This window comes from Chrysemys picta, chromosome 4 (genome assembly GCF_011386835.1).
Source record: "Chrysemys picta bellii isolate R12L10 chromosome 4, ASM1138683v2, whole genome shotgun sequence".
NCBI classification, from domain to species: Eukaryota; Metazoa; Chordata; order Testudines; family Emydidae; genus Chrysemys; species Chrysemys picta.
Genome location: NC_088794.1, coordinates 105017287 through 105024829, shown reverse-complemented (window position 1 = coordinate 105024829; position 7543 = coordinate 105017287).

Genomic DNA, 7543 nt, shown 5'->3' with positions numbered 1-7543 from the left:
TGACTTTTAAATCACACATTTGCTAAAATGAGCTCTGCTAGATATCAGTTTGAACACAGGCACAATGTGTCTCAGTCAGATTCATAAAACAGATAGCTGAACTCAAGTTTGACTTTTGACATCAACAATCTGACTTCAATATTTCTCCACAAAAAGAGACTTCTGACTCTCATTGCTGTTTCATTGTGATGGATAGCTTTTCAGCTGCTGACAGCACTGAATATAATAAATGTAATCATCTGCCTTGGGGGCTGCATATCTCTATTTTTTAAGTTTCCCAGCCTGTGCATTACAAATGACATAGTAACACCTGCAGTATTACACAGTCATTCCTTTTGTGCAAAACTGAGATGCAAAAATATTATTATAAGTTGTCTATGTATTAATACTTCAGTGCTAAATAAGCTTTTAATTACCTACATTTATTTTTCCCCTGTAAACACTTGCAGAAACAGAGATTAATTTGAGCTCTGTTTGACTTCTCTGATCATCTGGGTTTCTATTGTCATGGCTTCATAATAATTTAATGTCATATAAAATGACATAAAACCAGGGAAAACCAAAGAAGCTGCCAATCTAAACTGATCTAAGCGTTCATGAGCAGAAGCCTAGAAAAGCCTGATTTGTTTGTGCCAACAACATTCATCACGGTCTGTATCTAACTGGGCTAGTGTTCTCTTGCTCTTTCATTTTCAAATACTCTTTCAGCATACAGTGTAGCTGCTTAATCAGTGTGTTTTATCTACTACAATTAACAAAATGAGTGAATGTATGTATTGGCAATACATAAAAAAGTATTAAAACGATGTTTACCATTTGTTAGTTAAACATTTTACCATCCTGTTTTTTTCACTTGGTTCATGTTTAAGCCACTATTATTATGTTTGCTGCTAAAAGTGCATAGTTGGACCACATGCACAATTCAACATTTGTTCCAAATTTCCATTAAACAGCATCATAGAGAAATAACTTCCTTTAATGAAAAACTTATTTGAAAGGATACACAACTGCAGAGCATAAGTATATTCTACTCTGAAAGCAGCGACTTTTCTTATTTTACATCTAATTAAAAGTTTGTGAAGATGTGATGGATTTTTGTGCAAATTAAAATTAATTAGCGTTATTAAGAAGCCATGAAAAGAAGGATTTGAGAAATAGTGAGAAATATTATTTAAACCCTAATGGAATTCAGCGAAACCCACAGGTCTATTACAGGCTCCTGATTTGCCAGGATCACTGCAGGGAATCTAACATTAATAAGCACACTGGTAATTAAATCATTTGTTACTTTGTCTGTAATGTTGTAATGTTTCACTGATACTCTGTCAGAGCTCTTTGTGCAGATCAGAGCTAATCAAAGGTAATCAATTTTCAGCATTTGAGAAATCTGTAAATGATTATACATTCATCAGATCATTTAGTGGAGTGCAAGGAAAGTGCAATGCAATTAATCTTCCTGCATGAGGAGGAATTACCACCACAGAATTCAACAGTTATAATTAATTTCATTGTCTTGCTGTGAATTTTGATTGCTTTTCTTTGGACTGTATAGTACAAATGATGATTCATTGCAAAGTATTTGCAAAGCAAACACACCAGTGTGCTATGCAAATTAAAGTAGCTGTATAACAGATAGGTTTCAAACTTCCTATTTACTCAGGGTTGTTGAGTACTAATTTGCCAAATAATTGCTTGTTAACTTTATACACTCTTCCCTTGAATATCGAGATTGGTAACCAATATAAATAGAAAGCACATGCTGTTTCATATCTCATGGTATGTATCCAAAATACTAGTTAGCCCTTCAACTTGCATTTTTAACTAAATAACATATTTGCATTTTAAATAATGTTCATGGTATAGCCTTTACTATGGAGATCACTTGATATTTATTTTACACAGCAACTGGCTTTTAAATAAATAATTACATGACCATGAACAAAAATAAAGCACAAAAAGCTCCCATCCTTTTCATTCATTATTTATTTATTTTAATATTAAGTATCTTCCATAGGGTTGTAATAGACACCGTACATATAGGAAAGCAGTCCCAGCCCCACAGGCCCCAATCGTATGATGTTGATCTGCGTGTGTGAAACCCTATGCCTGTGCAAACCCAATTGAAATCACTGGAGCTCTGTGTGGTCACAGGGGTTGGCCCTTGGAGATACACTGGTGGGACGGGGGTCTAATTTAAGAAAAGGTACAATAAATGAGTGTAACAAACAATAAGCATGATTCAAAGCCCACTGAAGTCAATAGAAAGTTTTGTACTGGAGGGTTTGTGGGAGAAAACACATAAGTAATAGTAAAGGTTAGATATTTTATGTGCACAACTTGATGGTTGAGTCATTTGAAGTATTTTTTAATTATAAGGCAAAAATAGAATATCAGCAATTACTAGTGGATATCAGCCTAGCCATTAGTCAGAGCACTATATTTTTAGGGTATATATTTAAATTGAAGCTTTTAAATTCTCATTTTACAAACAAACAAACAAACAAACAAACCATATTACCCTTTATTATTTTGCTTACTGCAGCTGCTTGGTAGCAATAGGATAATTCTTGTTTAGGGCTGATATCCCACTGCTTTACACTAACATATCAATGGTATATATGTCATTCAGGTAAAACTTTGATTGACTTCATTGAGAGTTTTGATCAGGACCCCTTCTTCATATTCAATATGAAAGCATTAACTGAAGAGCCAAATAATACAAAATAGTAATAGGACAAATCAATAAATAAAAGCCATTCAAACTATGGTAATATAAAACCTAGAGCTTGAAAACTCATTTGTGTAAATGCTTCCTAGAGCTATGTGTCTTTGTTTCTCTAATAATGAAACTCCACAAATGCCCAAGACATCTGAACTTAATTTCCTCCATTTTAACCACTTGGAATTAGAAAACTCCAGTTTTAGAGCTGAATCTGGTCATGGTATAGTGGGAACTCCACTGAAATAGATGGAGTTACTCCAGAGATAGAATTGATAACAGGCCCCTCGCCCTAGATTCTGACGACATATAGCAATCTACTCAACTAGCTCCTTATAATTTTGTGATAAACCCAGGACATTTCACAACTGGACTTCCCCTGGTAACAGTAAAAATGAAAATAAATGCAACTCTCCAGAGTCAGGGGATAACAGCTCATAGTTCATAATGCATTCACCTTAGGAGGCCAAACTGTATTAATCCAGAAAATGTTTCAGATATGAAGACACATTGTTCCATCTAAAGACCATTTAAAATGTAAAACAAGTCCATAATAGTGCATGGAAAAGAATGCACTTCAGAAGTTGCAGAGGATCTAGTTTGTACTGGAAAACTTGGATGCTTATCCAAGCTATCGAAAGCCGTCAAGCTTGTAAAATTGGGCTGGAAATCTGGCAACTACAAGCTTTCTTGTAAAGCTGGGTGAAGATTTGAAGGAGGCTTCTTACGGTATTTGAACTGGTTTGGCCCATTCTAAATATAAAGCCTGACACAGCTTGTTTATCAGAAGAGCCAGCAAACCCCATTCCAAGTTAAACCAGCATGTCATTCCAGTATCTATCCCATATCATTCCAGTCGTAGGCAACTTGGAGTGGGGGCAAGTTTTTCTCCCCATGGAAAGTGCAGTGAGTCATTGGACCCCACATATTCTCCCAGAGTTTAGGGCCTTCTGTAGGGTGGCCTTATTCTTCTGTACCGCTCTGGAGCCCTGGGGCTGTTACCTCACACCTGAATCTCTGGTAGCCTGGTTCTAATGGAGCCAGAACAGCAAGGATACCTCCCCCACTCCCCTCCCAGCTATGGCTGCCCCAGGGCCTCCCTTAAAGATATTCCCAGAGGATTTATGTAGGAAAGGCAATACCTATTAGTGTTCTATAGATCTTCCTAAATTCATGCATGGAAGGGGCCCCTCCATGCCTAGATCATACCACTCTGGCATAGAAGGGAGAGGTCAACTGCCTCTGTGGCACCATCCTCCCTTCCTTTGATTCTGTGGAGCGCTCCACCTAGTTAGGATCCACTAACTGTGCAGAGTAGGCGGGGACTGGGATGAATAGCATTGAATGGGGCACGTTCCAGGAATGCACTGGCCCCATACAGTTTACCTGGGAAAGGTAATATTCCCTCGCCATAGGATGCATTACCTTTGCCAAATAATCTCTGTGGAGCTGTTGGGGTCCCCCCGCCTGGCCCCACCCAATGCCAGCAGCTGTCCAGCTTTTCTGGCTTAATCTTTATTCATTGTTGTCAAAACAGTTTTCCATACTTAACTTCTTTTTTATTATTATGCTTTTTCTTTTATTTCTTGTAATGATCTCTTATTGTCTCTGAAGTGTAGATTTCTGCCAAGTTCTGTGCACTTCAGTGGTAAGAGTATTGCCCACAGCTCTGGGATTCTTTGTTGAAGCAGTAGAAATAAAATGAATAGTATAAAAGCTTGATGGCATCTGTGGATAGGAAACTCATTAAAAGCCCCAGCCCTCTGTTTTATTTCTAACCACACTTCCCTGTGGGATTTCAATGTCTTGCAGGATGAAACCAGCAGGACTCATTACTTCTAAAACAACATTTAGAGTCCTATTGGTGCTGGAATGCTTCTGCCAGTCAGGTAAAGAACCTAGGCCTTTATCCTTCCTGGGACAATACGAGGCAGCTCAGAAACTGCTTGGAAAAGTCATGCCTTTGAATGTAACTGCAGGTGTTGCTCCTCAAAGACTGTTGGTACCCTCCTATGCACCCTACAAAGGAATAATAGAAAAATCACTTTGGAATTCAAACAAAGTCTAAGAGAAATTGAAATAATAGGAACACAATTTTGAGACTTCCTAAGTTTTTCCCACGAACCATGGACCATGACTAATACCCAGAGGGCAAAAAACATCCCTTTCCCTTTAAGGCAGGCATAGAATTCAGTGTGTCAGATAAACAAGCTTCATGACCTCACCTTGTTTTAAGGCTACAGTTCAATTACTAGTAAAGACTAACTACCATTGTGAGAAAGGAATATAGGATTACTGTTGCTCACATTAATTAGAAATGGTTCATAATTTATACAATAAAAGAATAGCAAAAATGCTGTGGAATTTGTCCAGGAGAAATTGATTTATCTTGCTCTAGTGAAAATTAATTAGTATTAGTTTGCATAAATTGCACAGCTCACTTTCAGTTTGTGGTTGGTGGCATTTTGGATGTCGTCTTAGAAATCCAAGAAATCATGTAAAAATAGTAAGGACTTTGCTACTGTGGAATCAAAGTGATTCAGTCTCATAAAGTAGTGCTTTAGCCTTTTCAAGTGGAATTGCTTTCACAGATTTGCTGAATAGCTCATCCATAATGGCTGAAAATTTCAGCCATTTTGTTAAGAGATGCAAGGCAGGAAAGATTAGTAAATTCCATAGAAGAGCATTTGTATAATCATTACAAAGTATAGACCATGTTTGTACAGTGAAGTACCATTTAAAAATCCCAGGCACTAGTAATTGCATTATGGAAAACAATGTGAACTATCTAAAAAGTGAAGCATGGCATGCACGATATTTAGCTAACAGATGAGATTTCATGAACTTTCAAGCCTGATAAAATGTATTTCCAAGAAAAACTGCTTTATCCACAGATTTCCTTTACAGATGATAAGGTCACATAAGATTCACCTTGAGATAATTCATAAAACAGCAAGATGTGACATCCCCACAGGGACATGAAGCTGAACAGTAGAAATTTCTATTCTCCGTGCTGAAGAATTATTATAAGTTAGGTTTCTATTAATAATAACAGAAGCAGATGACAACAAACATCTGGATTATTAAAATTACAAACAGTTAAGATTTTCTCTTTTCAAACAAGGCTTATCACTTAATTATTTATTAGATACATTTCAATATTTAGACATCTTAAATCTGCGAAGGAGGGGAGCTTTTCTTAAAGGGGATGAAAAAGAGTATTTTTTCCAGGTTGGCTTCCTAGCTTATTACATGGTAGAGTAGTGGGATGGTATTATTTAGTTAGCTCTGGATTTGTTCCTACAATGTGCCGCTAAAATAGACATTTTGAATTTGTGATGAATTTTTCATCATAACTTTTTTGTATGGAATGAACTTCAGCAATATATATACAATCACATTTATTCAAAATTGCAGGATTGGTCCCTTATTATGCAGAGTTGCATAATTCTTAACCCTCCAAGGCCCAGATGTGAGAGACACTGTGTGGGACAAAATATTGTGGGATTTCACTGATGTTCTTTGAAATGAGATATAGTTGAGAGATGTGTAAAACTGCCGTCTTACTTACAGTTTTATGGCTGATTCAGCAGAGTACTTAAGCACATGTTTAACTTTAAGTATGTGAGTAGTCCCATTGATTTAAATGGGACTGTTCATGTGCTTAAAATTAAGCATGTGCTTAACTACTTTGTTAATTGGACCCTTAGTGTGTAACTCTTGAAATAGAAGTGGCACCCACTACATTTTTGATTTGGGAAACTATTCTGGAAAACAGGTCTGCACTCCTTCATTTTGCAAAGGTTTCTACCTGCATCCCTGCCTTTTTAACCTGGCATTGAAAGCTGGCCTTTTATATAAATAACATCATCTTCTTTTGCTCATCTTAAGGACAGTATCTCGTTCCTCCTGCAAGCTATTAGTTCAGCAGCTTCTCTGGCTTCAAAGTAAACTGCGAGGCATTAACTGATGCCTCTAACAAATGGGTCCCCATACAAAAGTCCCTGGCATTCCCTTGAACTGATGCAAACAAGCTAGACATTACTTTCCCCAAGGACCTAAAGAAAATAACCACTTTTTGCCTCTATTATATCTTAATTTCTCTGACAGGGGTTTTTTTTGTTTGTTTGTTAAGAAATGGGAGCGAACTGCCTTTAGTAAACATGTTTCAAAGCTGAAGTCTTGAAGCTGTACCTGTTGTCCATAATACTTATCTCATAAGTATTTTCCCCCTAAAGATACCAGCACAAACTTTCTAAAACCCTCAATAGGCTCTTGTTCAGGTTCAGTTTGTCTTGAAAAGCCTCCAAGGGTCTCAGAAGCTCCTAGCATAAGGATAGATCAAACCTAAATGTATACAGTATGTTTTTCAACAGCACTTACATCATTTAAGGCCAATAGGGACTTAGGCGCTTCAGTCACTTCTGTACTTCTGAAAATGTTATCCATATTACTTATTGTATCATAGGAGAAAGGTGGTTAGACTGTCAGATATACACAGCATAAACAACCTGCTGTGGCTTTCAACGTAGAGGAAAATAACTTCATCTTTTTTTGTGGGGAGGCATTGTTAGGGAGTTGTGGAGCCTCTCTCCTGCAGACCCTGGCTGACCCCTAGCCTCTCCCACTCAGCTAAGCATAGCTGCCCATGTCTCCATGTGTCCATGTACCCCCACTCCTTATTCAGCCAGACATAGCTGCCATTCCCATTCAGCCCCATGTTGCCAACCCACTAGCTCCTGTGCCCCTGCCCCAGTCTGTCCCCCCAATAGCCCTTCTGAATTCAATCTGTGACTCCCAGCAACCCCATATGCCCCACTCTGT